We start from the raw sequence: 23,296 nt of genomic DNA, 5'->3' as shown, positions 1-23,296 counted from the left end.
GAATGGGGGAGGAACCTTCATTCAAAGGCTGGTGGAATGCAGCAAACTAATGTGGCAGACGGTGCCTGCTAGGCACCACCATTCTACGTATGCTGGCAGGGTCCGACAGGCAATCTTGATTGCCTGTGTCGGACCCTTGGCGAACGGGCTTTCCGTCCACCAACACTCCACCTGCCATCCTTATCTGGCTGGCAGGGAATGGCCGCACGGTGGCAGTGAACCCGCTTGTGTGGGAGGCGCAAGTACCTGCGACAGGCAAAACGAATTGCGGCCGCATCAAAATAGCCTATCTCAAAACCGGATCACTGAAATAATATCGAGTACAAAAATATAGACATACAAAAATATCGAATTCTTATCTACAAACAGGTAAGTACAAAAATATTGAATCAAAAATATTGTTTAAAAATAATATAGTTAGTCAAAATATTGAATTTTTGTAAATGTCTTAAAAGTATTTTAAAATAAATGAAATATTAAAAATAATTAACAAAAAAATACTTAAAAATACTTAAATAACATTAAAATTATAAAATAATTATTTTAAGCTAATAAAAACATCCCATTATTTTTATATATATATATATATATATATATATATATATATATATATATATATATATATATATATATATATATATATATATATATATATATATATATATATATATATATATATATATATATATTCACATGATATTAATTAAAAACATGCTATATTTTTACCAAAGGATAGAGGGAGGGTAAAATGTACTATTACCACTCCAGTGAGTGCAACAGTAGGGAAAGCGTTGGATAGTGTAGGGGTAAAAATTACTATTCCCACTCCAGTGAGTGCAACAGTACAGAAAGCGTTGGATAGCGAAGGGGTAAACATTACTATTGACACTCCAGAGAATGCAACAGTAGGGAAAGCGTTGTATAGCATGGGGTTGAAAATTACTATTTCCACTCTAGTGAGTTTAACAATAGGGAAAGTAAATATTTAATATATTAATAAAAATAAATTAAATACCAATGCCAATAAAAAAATATTTAAAAGTAAATACCAATTTAATATAATATAATAATTAATCAATAAAAAATATGAATTATTAAAATTCATTAACTATTAATACAAATTAATTGCCAATTTACAATTAATGATTAAACAAATAAAATGTAATTACCAATTAATTCAAAATAAATACCAATAAATAAATAAAAACATTTAATTAATTACAATTAAGTAACATCCCACCCTATTACCCTATAAACCCACAACCCGCTACGGAAAATAAATTAATAAAATGTACATAATTATCAAATAAATAATTAATAAAAATGTATAACCAATTAAAAATTAATTAATTACCAATTAAAAATTTATTAACAATGTATTCAAAATAAATACTGATATATAAATTAAAATATTTAATTAATTACAATTAAATTACTTCCCACCCTATTCCCCTATAAACCCACAACCTGCTACATAACTAAAACGGAAAATTAAATTGAAAATAATTAATAATTTCTAAAAATTCATATTTTATTTAATATAATTAATTACTTCCCACCCTATTCCCCTAAAAACCCACAACCCGCTACAGAATTAAATTACACAATAATCAAATAACATAAAATTCACTACTTAAAATAAATTACAAAAAAATATACACTTTTCACACATATACTAACATACAAAACACTTTAAAAAATTTGATATTATTAACCCGTTGTGTGCTCGTGACGGAACCGCTCCGTCACGAGCCTCGGGTGGGCTGTGCTGGTGACTGAACGGTTCCACCACGGTCCGCTCGCCGAACCTGCGCGGCGCTGATTTCGCGCCTGCGTGGCGCATTCTATTAAGCGGGCGGGGCCGTGACAGAACCGTTCCATCACAAGCACAGCCCACCCGAGGTTTGTGATGGAGCGGTACCGTCACGAGTACGGGAGCGCCGCGCGGCCCACCCTCCCCCTTAGTGCTGCGGTGGAATAGCCACCGCAGCTAAGGGGTTAAAATCGTGATATATTTTAATACCCTATATTATATATTTCAATATTTTGACTTTCTATATTTATAAAAATCGATATTACATTACTTACCTTAAATTTGATATTTTTGATGACTATATTCTGTCCATTCGATATTTTGTCCATTTTATATTTTGATGTCGATATTTATGTAATTCGATATTTTTTACTCAATATTTTGTCTGTATACCATCAAAACCACCTGCTTTTTCAAGGGTGTCACCTGGTTTTTGGCCGCGTGCTCAACGGGCATCTAGGGAACCCTACCAAACCCACACATTTCTGAAAAGTAGACACCCGGGGGCTTCCAAGGAGGTATGACTTGCGTGGATCCCCCAACGTCCCCTTACCCAGATTCCCTTGCAAACCTCAATTTTAGCTGAAAGTATCATTTTTTTCACACATTTTTGTGTGGCATCATCAGGCTCACACAAGTTTCCTACCACCCAGCATTCCTCCAGGTCTCCCGATTAAAATGGTGCCTCACTTGTGTGGGAGGCGCAAGTACCCGCCACAGGCAAGGGCCCAAAACAAAGTGTGGTGACATCAAAATAGCCTAACTCAAAACCACCTGCTTTTGCAAGGGGGTCACCTGGTCTTTTGGCCGCATGCTCGACGGGCATCTAGGGAAACCTACCAAACCCACACATTTATGAAAAGTAGACTCCTGGGGGCTTCCAAGGAGGTATGGCTTGCGTGGATCCACCAACGTCCCCTTACCCAGAATCCCTTGTAAACCTCAGTTTTAGCTAAAAAAAACAGTTTTTTTCACACATTTTTGTGTGGGAAAGGGTGGCATCATTGGGGTCACACAAACTTCCTACCCCAAGGTCTCCCAATAAAAATGGTGCCTCGCTTATGTGGGAGGCACAAGTACTCGCGACAGGCAAGGGCCCAAAACGAAGTGTGGTGAAATCAAAATAGCCTATCTCAAACTACCTGCTTTTGCAAGGGGGTCACCTGGGTTTGTGGCCGCGTACTCGACGAGCACCTAGGGAAACCTACCAAACCCACACATTTCTGAAAAGTAGACACCGGGGGGCTTCCAAGGAGGTATGGCTTGCGTGGATCCCCCAACGACCCCTTACCCAGAATCCCTTGCAAACCTCAATTTTACTTGAACAAAATCAGTTTTTTCACGCATTTTTGTGTGGGAAAGTGTGGCATCACTGGGCTCACACAAATTTCCTACTACCCAGCGTCCCCCCAGGTCTCCCGATAAAAATGGTGCCTCACTTGTGTGGGAGGCGCAAGTACCAACGTTCAGAATCGGTATCAAAGGAAGCAAATGAACAACCGCTAACAACAGAGGCAGGGGACAAGGGCATACATACGCAGGATGAGGTTAATTTGGTGGTAAACTTGTCAGACTATGCATTGAACAAAGATGAATTGTCCGCTATGAATAAGGGCCTGAGTTTCTGTCCAGTCAATAGAGGCAACTTTTCGGACATCCATATTGATCTGTTTAAATTTTCAAGATTGGCGAAATTGAAATGTCATTTTGCACTAAACAATGTGAATAAAAATGTTGCACAAAGATCTAAGGTTTCCTTAGAGTTATCTGTATCAGTTGTGGAAAATGCATCTCTGTTACTTTCCATTTTGGATCGGGAATCACAAACTGTTAAACAAACAATGAGGGATATGGGCATAAAACAGGATTACACCTTGGATAGTGTCCTACACCCCAGTAGCAAGTTTATACCACTGGGAGCACATCTCACTAGCATTCATGTTTTTCAACAACAAGTTACCCTAGGGCTTTATGAACTAGAGGACAAAATGCTCACATCTAAAAAAAGATACATGTATGAGAACCTCAACAGAAAGGAAAGGTTATCCCTAGAAAAGATTAGGAGCAACAAAGATTTGATAATTCGTGAGGCAGACAAATGGGGAAATATTGTTATAATGAATAGGAAGGACTACAAATCAGAAGTATATAGACAACTAACCAATGAGATATGTTACAAAAAACGAAGTTCTAACCCCTATGGAAGTGCCTCTGCAATAATCAATGATCAACTAAGCCATTGGAAAGAGATTGGCCTTCTGTCTGACACTGAATACAGATTCCTACGGGTGGAACATCCCAGGTACCCATGTATATACCTACTGCCAAAAATACACAAAAAAGCCATCTTTCCCCCTGGACGTCCCATAATGGCAGGCATTGGATCTCTAACAGAACCCATGGCACACTTTGTGGATTCATTTCTGCAACTACTTGTGCATAATCTCCCGTCTTATATTAAAGACACAATGGACCTATTGAATACATTGGATGGATTACCTTGGGATGAATCCTTTTGGCTCTGCACACTAGATGTGGAATCCCTATATAAATGCATAAGGGAGGACTTAGGTGTAAGAGCAGCGGAACACTTTCTTTCCTCACGCCAAGCCCAATACTATGACCATAATCAGATACTCGTGGAGATGTTGCATCTAATCTTGGACAATAACTTCTTTTTATAGGACACAACCTGGTACAAACAACTACAAGGGACTGCGATGGGGTCCAAGGTAGCACCGTCGTATGCAAATCTGTTCATGGGGTGTGTGGAAGCTAGACACGTATGGGCCCATGCAGCATCTCAGTGGATGTAACACATACATTTTTGGGGACGCTACATGGATGACATCATTGTCATCTGGTCAGGGACACAAGATAGCTTTAAAACTTACTTTAACTATTTAAATGAGAACACCATGAATGTAAGATTCACCATGACAATGTCGCAGACCAGGATTGGATTTTTAGACATCACATTATATGTGGTGAATAAACATTTTACAAAGTACCCTGCACAGAAAGGAGACATCAGTAAATAGTCTCTTGCACTTTGAGAGTTCACATCCCACTAGCACCAAAAATGCCATCCTGTTTGGTGAGCTAGTATGAATAAAAAGAAACTGCAGTGAAACAGTGGAATATGAAAGGCACAGTTCAGATCTGGTGCAACGTCTCAGGCAAAGGGGTATAAGAAAGAAGTTTTGAAACAGGCACTTGATAAAGCGACAAAACTAGACCGAGGAGCAACTCTAACGCAAGAAGTTAAAACCGTAAAAGAAAGGCTATCCTTGGTAACCACCAAATTCTAATCTCAATCAGGACATATATAAAATACTATGGAAACACTGGCACCTTCTACAAGGGGTTCCAGGTATTGGGAGTCTAGTCCAGAACAAACCAAATGTAGTCTACAGGAGATGTAAAACAATAAGAGAGACCTTATGTCCAAGCTACACCTGACCTGCACGAAATAAAGAAAAATTGTGACTTAGTCCGTAAATGGGTTTCTTCCCCTGTGGGTGCTGCAATATGTGTGCACAGGCAAGCCGGATGGCCAGCTTTAGATACAACACAGACAAAACCTATGACATAAGATTTTTCATAAATTGTCTGACTCAGTTTGTGGTATACGTCATCATCTGTGAATGCAAGAAAATCTATGTAGGGAGCACAGTCAGAACCCTCAAAACGCGCATACAAGAACATAGACGGGGATGTGTGAATAAAGATTTGTCCTATGCTTTGGCTTCACATGAATGCACAGGTACAGGTGACAGATCGAATTTTAGTTTCCACGCAAATGACCATGTGCCAGAACCAGAAAAGGGAGGTGACAGAAACTACAACTCCGCCAGTTAGAAGCTAAATGGATCTGTAGATTGCGTGCCATCACAAACGGTCTGAATATTGATTCTGAGATGCATCATTTCTTGTAATAATGCCTATGATGTGATACAGCATTTATGTAAAACATAGACCTGGCACCAGTTCACTCATCATGTATGATCTATTGTAACATGCTGTTGGAAGAGCGAGGTATCGTATAACACTTTGCTGTAGAATTTCTGTTCTCATTCCACTGCATCCAGATCAACTATATTGTAGGGGCACCTTGCCTATTACATGGTAGATCATTAACACAAGACACGCTGACACTGTATATACTTTTAATTACAGATATCCCAAAAATCATTATATGATGAGTCCCCCCTTCTCTTTACTCCCTACACAAATGTAACAAAGCTTTAGAAAAGATGACGATGTATGAAGAATTGAAATCGCCCTGTGGCCGAAATTAATATTTTTCAACCGGCATTATATGCTAGGGAGAGCCCCTTATCTGAGTCATTGCTCATGATGGCGGGGATATCCTAACAGACAACAGTAGTTGCCATCGGTCCCGGCCTCCAATTGTCTGTGCATATGGAATATTGCACACCTAGTAAGACAGAATTGGTCCAAATGAGTAATATCCCATGCGAAACGAGTGACTGTGTATAGGCTTCCAGGAGGGTAGTCATATATTTAATTCCAGTTGAAAAGATTTGTTATACGAGTAGCGCAACTACTATATGCCCAAGTCTATGAACCTGAGGCTCTCTTTAACAATATATATCTATTTGACCTCTTTGTAGGTTTACGTATTTACTTGACCTTTTTATAGGTTTCCGTTGTAGAAATAAATCTCTGAGGAGTACCAACATATGAATATAATTTTCTGTGTCATTTCCATAAAAGTGTTCTCGGTAACACAGTATAACCTGGGTTTCATCTCGATATACGAGTAGCACAATTACCATAGGCACAAGTCATTGAACCAGACACATACGGGGTTCGCGCCGGCTATAGGCTCCTTTTAACGCTATATATTTTATAGACTTTTTTGAGGTTTCCGTTGTATAAATGAATCTTTGCGGAGTACAAACACAAAAATAACACTTTCGATGTTATTATCCTCAAAGAAGTAATCTTGGTAACACAGCATATCTGGGTTTCGCTTCCCTCCTTCCCCCCGGTTCTTTTCACTCCGGTCCGCAGTTTCCAGTAATGGCGAGAGTCAGAGATCAGACACAGGTGTCTTGAATAGATCAATCAGGTAGGGTAAATTAAACGGGGTTCACAGTAAATACTGCCTCTTCACTTTTTTTCTGACCGAGGACGCGAGAAGGAAGACTTCGATAGAGGAGGTGAGGCGGGTTGTTGTGGCTGTGCGTGTTAGATACAGTTACCCTGTCTGTATGTGACAGGTGTTTACAAAGGTTAACGAATAGCAATCAGTAATGTAGGACTCTCGTGGTGTCTGCTGGTTTCTCTAGAACTCACCCAGTTTTGTTTGTTTTTTGTCCGTTTTACCGTGATTTTGGAATAGCTCGTAGAGAGGTCAGATATAGGCTTCTGTCTGGTGAAGTGGAGTTTGGGAATGTTCTTTATCCATAAAGGGATGCTAAGTGGAAAGAGTTTGGGGATATGATTAATACAACGCTGGAATGGAAGAAATTAGAATTAAAGATGGTCTAAAAACTAAAAACATGAATGAAGGGGCGGGCTGCGCATAGCTAATATAGAGTGTGGGGAACAAAGGGTCTAATTGGTGTGAACATTTGCCTGTAGCATTAAGAGCTAAACAGGCTTACTCTCATTTTTGTCTAATGCCACAGATAATCAATTGTGCCCAAATCGGCACATGACAGCAACACTTCTACCGTTACACGCATCTTTCTGATCCAAGAAGTAAGGATAACCCTCAGCCATATTGAAGGGGTAAGCGACCATATGCTTTTAAAAAAAACATTACAAAAAACAATTTGATGGACAGAATGTAGATCAATGTCTTACATTCACCCCAGTACAATGATCTGGGCCTAAATCCATCGTTTTTTGCACTCCACACCACCCTGGGTTAGATACTGGCTTTATGCAAATCAGCTCTGACCCTGTGCCCCATGGGAACAGTCCAGTCCGAACTACACAGCCATATCTTTCCCAGACCGGAATCAAGCATCCAAGGACCGGTTTCTGGCTATCAGCCTTCTTCAGCCTGGATAGCATGACTCCAGTGGTGTGGAGGCTCTGAGACCCATGGCTGAGCTACCCCAGTACACTCTGTTCATCACCTGTTTTGTTTGGAATTGCCTCCATAAGTGCGCTGGGGATGCTCAGACGTGGGTCCCAGGCACTCCACACCACTGGAGTCAAGCTAGCCGGGCTGATGAGAGGTGTTACCTCGAAACCGGTCCGGTCCTTGGATGCTTGATTCAGTTCTGGGAAGGACATGGCTTTTGTAGTTCGGACTGGACTGTTCACATGGGGCACAGGGTCAGAGCTGATTTGCATATCGCCATTGTCTAACCCAGGGTGGTGTGGATTGCAAAAAAACGATGGATTTGGGCCCAGATCTTTGGACTGGGGTGAATGTGTGACATTGATCCACATTCTGTCCATCACCTGTTTTGTTTGCAATTGCTGCCATAAGTGCGCTGGGGATGCTCAGACGTGGGTCCCAGGCACTCCACACCACTGGAGTCAAGCTAGCCGGGCTGATGAGAGGTGTTACCTCGAAACCGGTCCGGTCCTCGGATGCTTGATTCCGTTCTGGGAAGGACATGGCTTTTGTAGTTCGGACTGGACTGTTCCCATGGGGCACAGGGTCAGAGCTGATTTGCATATCGCCATTGTCTAACCCAGGGTGGTGTGGAGTGCAAAAAAACGATGGATTTGGGCCCAGATCTTTGGACTGGGGTGAATGTGTGACATTGATCCACATTCTGTCCATCACCTGTTTTGTTTGCAATTGCCGCCATAAGTGCGCTGGGGATGCTCAGACGTGGGTCCCAGGCACTCCACACCACTGGAGTCAAGCTAGCCGGGCTGATGAGAGGTGTTACCTCGAAACCGGTCCGGTCCTCGGAGGCTTGATTCCGTTCTGGGAAGGACATGGCTTTTGTAGTTCGGACTGGACTGTTCCCATGGGGCACAGGGTCAGAGCTGATTTGCATATCGCCATTGTCTAACCCAGGGTGGTGTGGAGTGCAAAAAAACGATGGATTTGGGCCCAGATCTTTGGACCTGGGTGAATGTGTGACATTGATCCACATTCTGTCCATCACCTGTTTTGTTTTTAAAGAAAACATAGCAGTGTTTGTTAATTGCGGAAAATAGGATTTTGTATACAAACATTGTGGCATAATTTGATTACAGACATTTTTAAAACTCTACTCATTAAACAAGTTGGTGACTCATGGTACATGAGACATCCGCCTTTTCAGGATTGGGAATCCCAGGAAGACTGCTTGATTGGAGAAATTACGTTACAGTCTCAAGATATAAAGATAAGGTACACTTACATAAATCCGTCTCTACTCCATATCCACTATAATTTCTTTATTAATGGGCTAACAATCCCTTATTCAGCAATCTGCATCTGAACCCACGCAGATATTCATGCCTTCATAGTGTTCCACCCCCCCCCCTTTCCCTGCAATTGTCATACAACCTTATGAAGAATATTGGTTACCTCTCTCATCCAAGCTAAAAAGCTACAACTTTACATTACAAAGGTCAGGATCTAGGATAGGTGCTTGAACTTAGATGTATAGGAATACACACAATATCAATAAAATGATGAAAAAAGTTGCATACAACGATTATGTGTAAAAAATGTATATAAACAATTTTTTTTAAAAGAATCGCTGGTTTTTATGTACTGTGTGAGTCTCTCTCTCTCTCTTTTTCTATTGTTTTTAATATGTACACATGTATTTAAATTGTAAATGTAAAGTATTATTGTAAAAGGTACTACATGTGTGAATTACATGTTTTCTTACACTGTATATATATTGTTTACAGCCCTGAAGAAGCCTGTGTTGGGCGAAATGCGTAGGCTGTGGATTATATGAATCAAAATAAAAGCATTTGAAATCTACGTCATCTGTTTGGAGATTCATCACTCCTGTCATCTATTTATATACTATGCATGGCATTTGAAGCTAGAATTTGTATTGTACACGTTGCCTCTCCACATATGTGTAAAAAAAGTTTGATGGAAAGTTAAAACCAATATAAGTGGCTGGTTTTAGGAGGTGGGCAATAGTGTGTATAGTTGCTAGAACCAAGGAACAGTTTTAAAACTGTTAGTTAGTGCGGCAATAATCCCTACACCTGGTTCTGCGTTGTAGCCATGAAGCCATTGATGGCTTCCTAAGCAAGCCCATCAAAAAAGTTAAACCAAAGAACTTCTTCCTCTCTTCCACGATTTGTGGGAGTCAACCGGGTAGCTCTAGCGTGGGGCTTAAGGATGGCACTGTTCTCCCTCAAAAACTGTTTGGCATACAAACAAGTCTGCTCAACAATCCCTGCCAAAAATACATCATCTATAAACAAATGAAAAAATCCATCGGCAAAAAGTTTTTAGTGTTTACCCTACACCCTGGAACACCAGTAAAGTCTGACAATGCCGGCTGCACTATGCCTGGGGCAACCCAGATGTCAGCACTTTCAACGGGAAGCCTTGCAGCCCCAGGCTGCCGCCCAGCTGCCTCTTAACTCACTATACCAACGGGAAGTCTTGCAGCACCAGGCTGTAACCCAGATGCCTTTTCTCTCTCTATACCAATGGGAAGTCTTGCAGTCCCAGGCTGCAACCCTGATGCCTCTTGTCTCACTATACCAACAAGAAGTCTAGAAGCCCCAGGCTGCCTCTTGCCGCACTATCGGCACAGCAATGTCCTCTTCTAACATAGGCACTTCATCCACACCAAAAGTAGCTTCATCAGCACTCAGAGTATCTTCATCATCAGATAATGCCATATTGAGAGAAAACTCACTACCTGAATCTTCCCCTCCCACCTCTGCCTCAGAATCAGAGTCAGTCTCTGGACCATGGTCAGAGGAAGAATCAATAAGCATTCCAACAACTTGCTGAGCAGTAATCCGGTGGCTAGCCATTATCCTTACTAAGAAAGGAGACTGCACAAACAAGTCAACAACCAACACTGTGCAAAGTAAGTAAAAAAATGTGTGCCTTTATCACAAAGATCTATATACTGAAAAACTATACAATTCACTTACAAGGGACAGCTACACTCACCAGCACCTACTATGCAAAGACACAGCAAATAGTCAACGATATCCCACTAGAAAGAAGAAAAAAAACATAAATCTACAGAAAACAAAATACACATCAAGCACAAATGCAAAACATTTTTTACAATCAAAAAACAGAAACCAAACAGAATGGTATTATTACACACTTTGAAAAAAACACATTATCAAACACATGTAACTACACAAACAGCAGAACCACCAGTAACGAAACCGCAACCTGCAATAGTCTAAAGAGCAAAAGCCTTCACCAAAAACAGAAAAGTAGGAAATAAAACATTACAATTCACAAGAAATAAAAACAATACACATTATTACAGGCTATGTCACAGGCTATGTCACTACACAAATGGGGGCAGAAAGGGCTGAATACACATAAACAAATATATGTCCCCTGGAAGCAAGCACATTATTTATTTTTACATCCCTGGCACTAGTGGGCTTTTCTGCCCCACCCCCAGCCAGAAATGTCAACAATATGGGTAATCTATCCCCAAGGGGAGGGCAGAAAAGTCTAACAAATTCATTAGGCCCATAAGGAAGTGACCCTTGCCCAAGGGGTTGCATTCCATTTCAAATTTAAAAGACTCCCTGGTGTTTCCTGCCCTCTCCTGGGGGCAGAAAGGCCAAATAAAGAATATAAAATAAAAAAGGGCCCCTGGAAGCCACTGGTCACTTCCAATAAAAAAAAAACATTTCCCTGGCTCTAGTGGGCTTTTCTGCCACCCCTGCGGCCGAAACGCCCCAAAAATCAAGCTGTTTAAAAACAATGTGGGCCCAAGGAAGTGACCCTTGCCCAAGGGGTAGCTTCTGATTTTACTAAAAACAAATTCCTAGTGGGCTTTTCTACCCCCCTGGGTCCGGAATCGGCCAAAAAACAGCCGATCTGTCCCCGGGGGGGGGGAGAAAAGTCTGAAAATAAATTTACCCCTTAGGAAGCGACCCTTGCCCAAGGGGTCGCTTCCTGTGCCCAAATAAAACAAAAAACAGACATCCCTGGTGTCTAGTGGGACATTCCTGGTGCACGATCGCGACGCTGTGCGCGATCATGCACCAGGAATGCCCTGCATTGGGACATCAGGGGAGAGGAAACACTGTTTCCTCCCCCGATGCCTCAAGGCCCAACAAAATGCCCCCCGCGCCCCACCGGAGGCCAAAACCTACCTCCTCTCGCTGGACGCGCTGGAAACAAATGGTTTCCAGCGAGTCCTGTGCTTCCTGATGAGGTCGGCGTGCGCTGTGCGTGCTGATGTCATCAGGAAGCGTGGGGGGGGGGGCTGGGGGTGGCAGCAGAAACTCTTCCACTGCCATCCCTGCTTCAATGCCCACGATTGATACCCCAGGGGGGAGCGCCAGCGCCCCCCCGGGGGCTGTGCTGATGACGGAGCATCGAAGGGGTTAAACTTTTTAGGATTTCCAAATATCAAAGTGGCCTCTGCTCCGTTTTCTACTAGGGCTCAGGCCCTCTGAACATTACGATGTTTCCAATTAATTTCTATGTCAACATAATGTCTATTGTCTTTGCGAGCCCATCTCTGTACCGGAGCTTGACCTATTTCCTAATCTGCTTTGAATTTGTCAACTTGCGAGCCCATCTCTGTACCGGAGCTCGACCTATATCCTAATCTGCTTTGATTCTGTCAACCTTTGCCCATGTCAAATCCGGATACAACCTGTCATACTCTTGGGGGAGCTCCTCCCCCCTCTGGTTCTCTCTGAGCCATTCACTTTCTGAATCTCTCCCTTCCTTCGTACTCAAATGGACAGCTCTCTCATCCTCCTTTTCCTCCTCATCCACCTCTGGCTTTCTTCAAATTGTTTTTTATTTATTCACTATCCTGCTTCCTTCCTTTTAGTCCAACCCTCTGTTCCAATACATCTCCAACTGGCTTTTAGTCTCTATTCCATCTACCTGCTCTTTCTTCACTCCATCATTCAACAGAGCCAAAAACATGTCTCATCTAAACAGCTTGTTATTGTTGGTATAGATTTCAGACCTGGAAGCCCTTTCAGTCTTTATCCAGCCCCCCAGCTCTCCCAACTCACGGACTGCCTCAATCATCTGCGCCACAGTATTACCAGTCTAATTAATTAGCAAAGTCATCATCACCTGTTTGTAAGCAGGGGAAACCAGAGAGATTATTTTATTTTGCACTGACACAGTTAAAAGACCATCCATCAACTTATGTGTATTATCCAGAAAAATAACAGTTTTCATTACTTCCTCCTTATGCCTCTGTATAGCATCTCTCAATGTATACCAGGGTTTATCATTCACTGGCCAGTCTTAGCCTGTCGGGTATTTCTGACTGCATCCAACCACTGCCAATTGTAACAGGTTTGTTTGATTATTGTCCCCGTAATTCCAAAACTGCTTCTGCACTGTGGGATCAGCACTGAGTGTGCAGAATTTCATTGCATCTCCATGATTCAACATTGCCCCAGATGCACCCATATCAAACAGCCGCACCATCCATGTAAGCAATATTCTCCAGGACTTTGTTGGAATCTGTCTAAAATGTAATTAATTTCCTGCCGAGTAAAATCCTTCATAGAATCCATTGCAAGGACATGTGAATAATTTGGACCATTCTGTATTTTCCTTCGATGTGTGGGCTGCGCCTGAACCACTTTGCGTTCTTCCGACTCACCCTGACTACTGGCTTGACCACACTCTCCTCCAGAGTCTGAAAACTCTGAAGAATCCCAAATATTTCCATCCCACGTATCAGGGTCCCCGTCAATTCCTACCTCCACAATAGCTAAACATACGTTTCTCTTGTTAACCCTTCCTCTCTTGTTCTTGTACTTGTATTGCGCAATACGAACTGCAGCCTTTTCTGCCAGTCTGGTAAGTTTCCAACTTATCTTGTAATAACTTATTCAGACAAGTTAACACCGTAGAGGTACTTTTGGCTTCAACAAACCTTTTTTCTATTTTTACATGTTTGTTCTGCAGCTGAACACATTTTTCATGCATTTTACGATAAGCTCAAAGAGGATCCAGCCTCTTCGCCCTAAAGTACTAAGCTTTTTTCCTTTCTCAACAATCACATTTGCAAACACCCAACCACTTGTGCTGGCTCAGCGTCAGCTAAACACACATTCCAATTCTCACTCAGTCAAGCGCAATGAGCCCACTCATGGGCAAGTATACAATATGGGACTACCTCCCATCCAGGTATTTCAGTTGGTATCTGGGAATCTGCCTTTGTTTTTCTGGAAAACATTTTTCTTTTCCCTTTTGAACTTAGAAATAATGTACACAAAGAGAGGAACACCTCACCGACCGATCATGCAACATCCTTGCCAACTCAAGCTGGAGGAGCCCTTCGACAGCCCAAGACAGAGTTCAATCAGGATCCACGTTCCGTTTCTTTCGCAGCAGTACGTCTACTCTGTGAACAAGCTCCTACCCGCCCGAAGACTTCCCACTTTCAATACCTTTACTCAACGTGAGGTGAAGGTTCTAGAAACCTTGCCCCCTTTCTTCTGTTGCAAAAAAAGAGCTGGCCGTACTGGTCTGTGTCAAAGTCAAGACAGAAGCTGGCCAGGCTCCTGTATTTTGACTCCGAGCCAGAACTGTACATTCCACACATTCCCTGAAAGGTACTAAGCACGCATCCCAGACAACATGTTCCAATTCACTCTGATCGGCGAAGAGCAAAAAACAAGTGAAGAGCAAAAACATGCCCTCCCCACTTTGCAGCTATGTGCCAGCACAGAAAAGGGAGTCTGTTACACAAGATGGAGTCAGCACAGAAAATTGAGTCAATTATGCTAAATGGAGCCAATAGTCAATATATCATTCTTAATATCAGTGTGTGGATTGTGGAGGGGAAACATTTTATATTCCACCCCAGTCAGTGCAACAGTAGGTAAAGTGTGTGGATTGCGGAGGGGTAACATTGCCTATTGCCGCTCCAGTCAGTGCAACAGTAGGGAAAGTGTGTGGATTACAGAGGGAATATATTTTCATATATATTCAGTGGTTAGAGGCGGCAGACCCGGAAGCTGAGATCGACCGTGGACCAGGGTTCGATTCCCCGCCTCGGCGGGTCTCGGGCTCAAAATTCCACGGACTCGACAATTCTCGCTCTGGTGCCTACTCAACTCACGGGGTCACACTCTGCGACTCTGGGCAATAGCTTGCTTAATCTCCACTACGGCCCCTCGCGGCGGGATGCCTGGCTTTCACCTTGTGGACACCCTGCCGTGGTTTCTCACAGGGGAATACCAGGACGGGTTCCCTAAGCAAGCGCCGGGACGCTTACGGGCAGCTGTGCGCTTTACAAGTCCAGCACATTTACATTTACATTTACATTTACATTTAATATTCCCACTGCAGTCAGTGCAACTGTAGGGAAAGTGTTGGATTGCGGAGGAGAAACATTTTATATTCCCACTCCAGTCAGTGCAACAGTAGGGAAAGTGTTGGATTGCGAAGTGGTAAAAATACTATTCCCACTCCAGTCAAACTGTGGGAAAAATGTGGGATTGTGGAGGGATACAATTTACTATTCCCACTCCAGTCATTGCAACAGTAGGAAAAGTGTTGGATTGAGGAGCTGAAAAATGTACTATTCCCACTCCAATCAGTGCAGCAGTAGGGAAAGTGGTGGAATGCTGAGGGGTAAAATGTACTATTCCCACACCAGTCAGTGCAACAGTAGGGAAAGTGTTGGATTGTGAAGGGGTAAAATGTACTACTCCCATTCCAGTCAGTGCAACATAAAAAATAATATCTCAAACAGAGTTAATTTAAAAACAGTAAATAAATAAAAAAATATGTTGAATACAAAATAGAAATATATTTCTTACTAACAATGTAAACTTAATTTACTTACCACCCCATACCCCTACAAAACCCACAATCCACATTTAAATTAAAAAAAATGTACATGCACAATCAACATCATTTTTATCAATTCGACAAATACTATTTATGACAATCTAAATCTAAATTCATTAAAAATAATTATTCCCACCCTTAACCCATATAAACTCCACAACCCTTCCCTAAAATTAAACAAAAAAATTAACACAATTAAATTAATTAATTTCCAATTAAATAATTATGAACATTTCACAAGTATTTAACAAATAAACTTACGTTCCACCCTTTACCCCAATGAACCCAACAACACAAACTTAAGAAACATGTTTTTAACCAATTAACAACATTCATTGTTAATTAATTGATTAATATTAATTATTAAAAAATAAATCAAAAATATCAACTCATTTTATTCAATTTAAAATACATTACTTCTTACCTTTTACCCCTATAACCCCACAACTGAGACAAAACGACTTACACAATTAACATAATTATTAATTAATTAAATAACTAATAATAACTAACAACTAATTATTAATAAATTACAAATAAACTACTTCTCGCCCTTTACCCCTATAGCCCCACAACCCACACCTGCAATAATTGATCAAGCAATTAAGAAAATTAATTATCAATGATTTAATTATTATTAATTAAAAACTAATTAATAATTCATTAAAAATAAATTGCTTGCCACCGTTTACCCCATGAATGCCACAACCTGTAAAACACATTTACAATAAAACAATTCATAACAATTAATAACACAATAAACAAAATTTAATATCAATTAAATAAATAATATTAAATAAAAAATAATCATTAATTTATTATAATTACATTACTTCCAACCTTATACTCCTATAAACCCACAACCCGCAACAGAACTAAAACACTCACAATTTCTTTAAATTACATTTCATAATTACTAATAATGTAAGTCATGTACAATAATCAAACAAAAAATGTCATATAATGTCATATAAATTTAAAATATATACTCAACAAATAATAATAATTAAAAAACAATATTTCAAACACATATATTTTCAAATGAAATTAGTGACTTCTATATTTTTTACATCGATATTACTTACCTTCAAATCAATATTCTTGACAACAATATTTCTCGTTCAATATTACTGTAGTTCAAATTGTTTTCCTCGATATTCTATCTCATTACCGAATTCGATGGCCAACTTGTATAAGGATTTATCACCGGGATGTATCATGTGCGCCATTTTCTTTCCAGCTTCCGACAAGCTTGTTGTTAGCCTTTGAGCTCATCTCGAACCAAGGTTCAGAAGGAGAAGTTCTTTTTTATTGTAGATCTTTGAGGGGACGAGAAGATTAAGATTGAATCAGTCCATTGATGATAGTTGTTGCTTGCAGCATCCAAATCTGCAGTAATCACAGGAGTAGATTGGGCCAAGTGAGCATTAGGTGTAAGCCAATGCTACCATATTTAAAGGAGAGACCACTGTATCATTGGTTAGCAGTGTTAAAGTGCTCAGAGTCCTAAATGCCAACAAAAACTGGTTCAGAAAACAGGTAAGTGAAGACAAAAATTGTGGAGATGACCCTGCAGAAAGGGCCAAGTCCAATATGAACCCCCCAGCCAAACGCCAGGGTAGACTAATCAATACCTTGATGGGCTTCCCTGATGGATGAACGCCCTGTTATTCAGTGGCACTTCTCAGTTTTTTGCCCCTCTTGACTCATTTGGTTTCCTCTGTGTATACTCACCTGAGGCACTAAACTGACCAATGGGGAACCCTCCTTCTCACTTGTGGACCCCATTTGAGCGGCACCTAACCATAACTTGTTCACATATGCATGCCAGTAGACAGACAATACCACCATGGCCAACAAGGAGATGTGGCCTTTCTGCCCCTTGGATTAGACTTCTGTCCCCAACCCAAGGAAAACTCTGTCCATAAAGACAGCAATCAACAGAGGCCACTGACACCTATCAGTGGCAAGAGCCAGGCCCCAGGCCATCCAGGGTCTATCGCTTCTGAGGTTTCTTAGAGTGGGGATCAACAGCCCCAGCTATTAGGCACCCTTTTCCACCCTACCAACCACCGGTCCCATGACGGTATTCTAAGACTGGCTTTCAGGCCAGGGTATGTGCCCAGAGGCTGAACAGGGGACAGGTGTGAGTTAACCCACACCTTGACCCTCCTTCTGGGCTACTGCACCCTCTGCTTAGGAGTGGTACCCCCAGAAAACTGAACTGTCAGGGTGCCCTGAGGGCCACCTCTCCCAGATCTCCTGACATCACTGGTTAACTCATTCCTCAGGATGCAGAATATGGGCATCTGGGGACTAACTGTTACCCTCCTCTGGGATACCCCCCACCCCATTCATACCAGGAGCAAGGGACAGAAAAAGTACTGCCCCTGGGCCTAAGTTACCCTACACACCTGGCTGGTGAAATGCCCTGGAGAAACTAGCCATTCAACCTCCATGGCCTGGTTAGCCTAGGTGTCCCTCAAAGCAGTGATTGGGAACCCATTCCTCTTCACCTGGTGGAAGTGATGACTTTCACCCTCAGGGATCACCAGCGCACCCTCTCAGTCTATCTCCCAGCTTAGAGAGATCATGGCATGTTCTATGACCTGCCCCTGAGGGCTACTTTCGTTTAAGGCCACATTAGCCACTCTGGTGGAGGTACCACCAGTGGGTAGTTTCCTAGGACAGACAGAATCCCCCTGCTTAGGTCCCATCCGGGAGCAGCCAAAGCAGCAGGGTTGGAACTGGAGAACCCTGGGCCACTGCTGACCACAATCTCCCAACCTTGTTTCGCAGAAGGGCATGATAACTCTTTCCTCTCCCCTTATTCTGGGACATGTCTGTGTCTTTTTGTCTTCTTAACTACCCCCCTCACTCTGCTGGGGGGAACCTGAACCATCCTTTTTTGGGGTCACTCCCAGGTACATTGGTATGGACCCTGGTGCTGAGTTAGAGGTTGCCTCCTTAGCAAGCTCCCTGAGGTTAGTGAGCTTACTATAAATCAGATGTTGGTGCTCTCATGCCATCAAATTGCACAGCCCCTAGTAATCTTTCACTTCACTTGCCTTCACCCAACCATCCAGTGCCTGGCAAAAGGAATCCACACAATCTACCCAGAACTGATGGGGCAGTATATTGCTGTCCCTGAACATCTGCCTATAATTTGCCATGGTGAGGCCATACTTCCTGATGAGGGTGTTCTTCATGGGCTGGGGAAGTACCTCATCCTGTCCCTCTTCTATAGGGCAGCTGGACATCCCTCCCTTCACTTGGTATGTGTCTCCAGAGACTGGCCCCAATCCTTCTCTGGGACCCTATGCATCACTACAGCAACCTCACAGGCTTCAAACCACTTGTGAATGTCATCCCACTCAGCAAGGATAGCCACCAGAGTGTTTGTAATGTGAAGCCTCTTGTCTCAAGAGGGCACTGCGGGTTTTATGCCATCACTATTGCTGGATTCCACTTGCCTAGCACTTATGTCCAGCTCTCTGAGGCTCTTTTCATGAGCCCTTCTCTCTCCTCAGCTTCCATGGCTAGTTCTTTTTTTCCATCTGAAGCTTGGCCATCTGCAGCCTGAACTCCCTGTCAGCCTTCCTGTTTGCCAGCTCCCACTGGGAAAGGCCATTGGAAGATGCATTGCTTTCTCCTCTTAGAGGAAGTTTTAAGTCAGGACTTGAGTCTTTCCACTCCCCTGAGTGCAGCATTTCAGAACCTGCGCCCAGGAACTCTCCTTGCTTCTCCATATCATCTTCCTCGTCCTGTCATATGTCGCTGTAGGTAACAGGTGAGCTTTCTCCAATGCCCTCAGAGCTTTCTGAAGCTCCAACTTTCTGGTGCCTTTTTTGGTCAGAAGTCCCTTTTCCTTAAAAAAACTCCTTGTGCTCAGCCACAGTGTAGCTCTCCAGGTTGAGGAGCTGGAATTCCCTTTATGTAGGTATGGTCACTGACAGTCAGGGAGAATGAGAGTGAATTTGGAAAAAGTTAAAACTCAAAATGATATCAAATTATTTACCTTGGGTTTTTAGTGTAACACTAATTCACTGTATGACACAGCACACACACAGGTCCTAATCTCCTTGCTGAACTCCAATGTAGGAAAATGGGTTACTGGTTGAGGCACGTGAAACTCTACTCAAGCAGCAACCACAATTTCTGTCAAGATGAAACAAAAGAAAAAACCCAAATTCACCTGTGCTCAACTCTCTTGTAGCTTGGGACAACATTAGGCAGGCATAATTTAGAGGCAATATGTAAAGTATTTATGCAGCACATCACACTGTAATAAAGTGGAAATACAACAGAAGAAACATTTTACAGCAATTTAGAAGACTAGTGTAAAATGGAACATTTGAGACCAAATTGACAAAAATCCAATCAGTGGAACTGGAGATATGCAATTAAAAACGTTAAGGACATGTCTGTGTCTTTTTGTCTTCTTAACTACCCCCCTCACTCCGCTGGGGGAAACCTGAACCATCCTTTAAGGTAAATATAGCACCTAAAAGCACAAAGCACCACTTCCAGTTATCTGGCCATGTGAGACCAGTTACAGTCATAAGTTCAGGCTGACTATGATGAAGCACTGGTCAGTTACAGGTACCAGATTAGTCCCTCTGAAAGAGTTAGCTTAAATGATCCTGTCCGACGTTGCACGGTTGGCCGTTGCTGGAGATTTAGGTTGGCGTTTAGAATGGCGCCGGCCAACTCAACATGGGCCCCACCGCCACCAAACCAGGAAGTGCAATTAACGATCTAGCGTCAGGGGCGGCTCCCGCGCCAGAGGAGGTTAAAAATGACAGCCGGTATGCGAAATGGCATTCAGCTGTTTCTGCGGAGGAGAACGCGATCATGATGAAACTGGAGGACAAGTAGAGGAACTCAACCCAAACGGAAGAAGAGGAAGACGCCGCTGTGGTGCTCGCGGAAGGAACAGAATCGTGCATCGGCCAGGAGGAGACAACGTGGGAAAACAGCTCCAGGAGCACCGCGCCCGGGACCATTGCACTGCCCAACGTCAAGGAGGCTTGGTCTCCCAACACCACGGCCCAAGACGGTCGTGGCAGCAGGCAAGTACCCGCTGCATGCTCAGGGCTTGTTCAGGGGTTGTGGGCTCGAATAAGGAGCGATCACTAAAGTCACCATTTATTCCCTCACGTTAGGCACGATACTGTAGGGACTGGTGATGGTGCACTTATCCATCCCCGTGTGCTTCAGAGTTTAAATAGAAGCCTAAAGGCTTTGTTATTTTTCCTTTTTCTTTTGGGTCCACGTTCACCTACCACGTGATGGAGCTGGAGGGAAAGAAACCAGGAATCTCCAGCAAAGGACTCACATGTACCTTGTTCAAATAGACTGTATGATGAAATAACCCAATCTTTATTCCTAAACTAAACATACTTGCAACTCTACCCAGTGTTGGACTAATTTAAGGTCAGGACTACGTTAGGGTAGAAAAGGGAAGGGTGGCTAACCACCCGGCAAGGAACCTCATGAACACACGGTCACTGCGGGCTGTTGATGCTATAGCATGAAGTGCAGATCTTGCATTGCGTTATTAGCTGTCTCTGTAACATGAAGATTTGAGTCAACAGAAACTTTGCATTGGTGATTGGCGTGAGCGGTAAGATCTTTGCACGGACTGGCCCGCACTGAATTCACCTTTTGTTGGAGAGAGCTCAACTGATGCTACACCATGAGTCCAGGAACTTAGAGGCACCTCATGGAGATTAGGAACTCACTCCAGCAGAGGCTAGCAGTGCTCAGGCATTTCCATTTGCAGGTCCAGGCTGCAGGTCATCAGGGCAGATGCAGGCAGGCACCTGGAGCTTGTTATGTTCAAGTAACTCAGAACAGAAGGTTAGTAAGCTGACGCTTGGAGTATCTTTTGCCTGGGATGAAGGGTAATGGTCCAGAATTCCTTCTCAGCTAGCAAGGCAGCAGCCAATAGGGCAGCAAAGTAATAGTCCTTCTGGCAGCATAGCAGAACAGCAGTCCTTCTTCTGTAGATAGTATCCACAGGCCCAGAGATGTACTGAGGAGTTGGGCCTGAGGGTCCATTATTTTTAATTGAAGTAGGAGAAGCTTCTAGAGCTTTCCACCCCCGAGGTACTTGGAATTTCCTGCCTCTTTGCCCTGGCCCCAGTTTGTATGAGGACACAAAAAGCTAGTGTCAAATCATTTGTGAGTGAGCTCAGGCAGACCCTTTGTGGTGTTCAAGTGTTGTAGGTGACAGCTCCACTCTTCTATCTGGTCAGAGTTTGCCCATCCTGAAAATACCAATTCCCCCTTTGTCTCACTGTCTGTGAGCAACACACAAAGCCTAACTGCTAGGTAAGCCTAGTTATGTGACCCCCGATAAAGGATGCAGGCACCCAAATGATTGGGACAAGAAAATGTAAACTTTCTAAAAGTGGTATTTTCAGAATTGTGACTTAAAATCCGAATTTAGCGGGGGCACTAGATAGCACACAAGCAAAATGGCTGCACTTGTGTGATGCTCTTGCAGCTCAGGCACGATCACCAGCAATATCCTGCCGAAATGCCCACAAAATAGCCACCAAACAGGGGGGAACCGAACTGAGCACTTGCTGCCGCTCAGAATCGCAAAAGCGGCAGCCACAACAAGCAGGAAGCTTCAAAACACATATCATGACTGGCGGAGATCGCAGCGGATCCAAAATGGTGGCAGCAATAGATACATATGATCGCAGCAGAAACAGCAGAAGTGTCCTGCAAAGAACTGACACTGTTGTTTTTACATTTGTCACCCAAAGTGTGACGGGTATGCTCGGATGTGAGTCCCGTCCTCTCCATTAAGCATGGGTGGAATTTGCGAATTGGCGATACGCGAATTCTCGCGAATTTGTAATCGCTTTCACAAAAATCGGCCAAATTCCACGAGCTTGCGAATGTATTTTTTTTTGCAAGTTCGCAAGATATTTTTACCAGTTCGGGAACGAGAACTTGCGCATTCGGTCACAACGGTCACAAACATGTTGTTTCCACTTAACCAGCCTGCTCGCGATGCCTTTTTCTTGTTTCGGGTGGCAATGACGTGTTCGCGATCACGGTGCCGCTTGGCCAGCTAACAAAATCTTGCAGCACATGCGAACAGAGAAGAAAACTTAGCATCGAATGCAAAATCATGGTAAGTCAATGTCGCGCGCGCAAGATTGTATTTTTGAAGCACAAACAAGAAAAAAAAAATCCGCCAACTCACGAATTGTGGATTTTTGGGCAATTTCGCACGATTCGCGGATTGCAAAATTGCCAAAAAATCACAAATTCCCCTAGCGGAACGAATTTTCCGCTCATACTTACTCTCCATGCCACTGGAATCAAGCTATCCTGGCTGATGAGGGCTGAAAGCCGGAACCGATCCTAGGATGCTTGTTTCCAGTCCAGGGAGGACCCGGCTTGGCAGTTCGGGCTGGACTGTTCCCATGGGGCACAGGGTCAAGACTGATTTGCATATGGCTAGGTTCAAACTGGAATGGCGTGGTGAGCAAAATAACGATGAATTT

Source organism: Lissotriton vulgaris, chromosome 1_1 (assembly GCF_964263255.1).
Source record: "Lissotriton vulgaris chromosome 1_1, aLisVul1.2, whole genome shotgun sequence".
NCBI lineage: Eukaryota > Metazoa > Chordata > Amphibia > Caudata > Salamandridae > Lissotriton > Lissotriton vulgaris.
The sequence above is the reverse complement of the archived record's forward strand: the minus strand, read 5'-3'. Positions refer to the sequence as shown.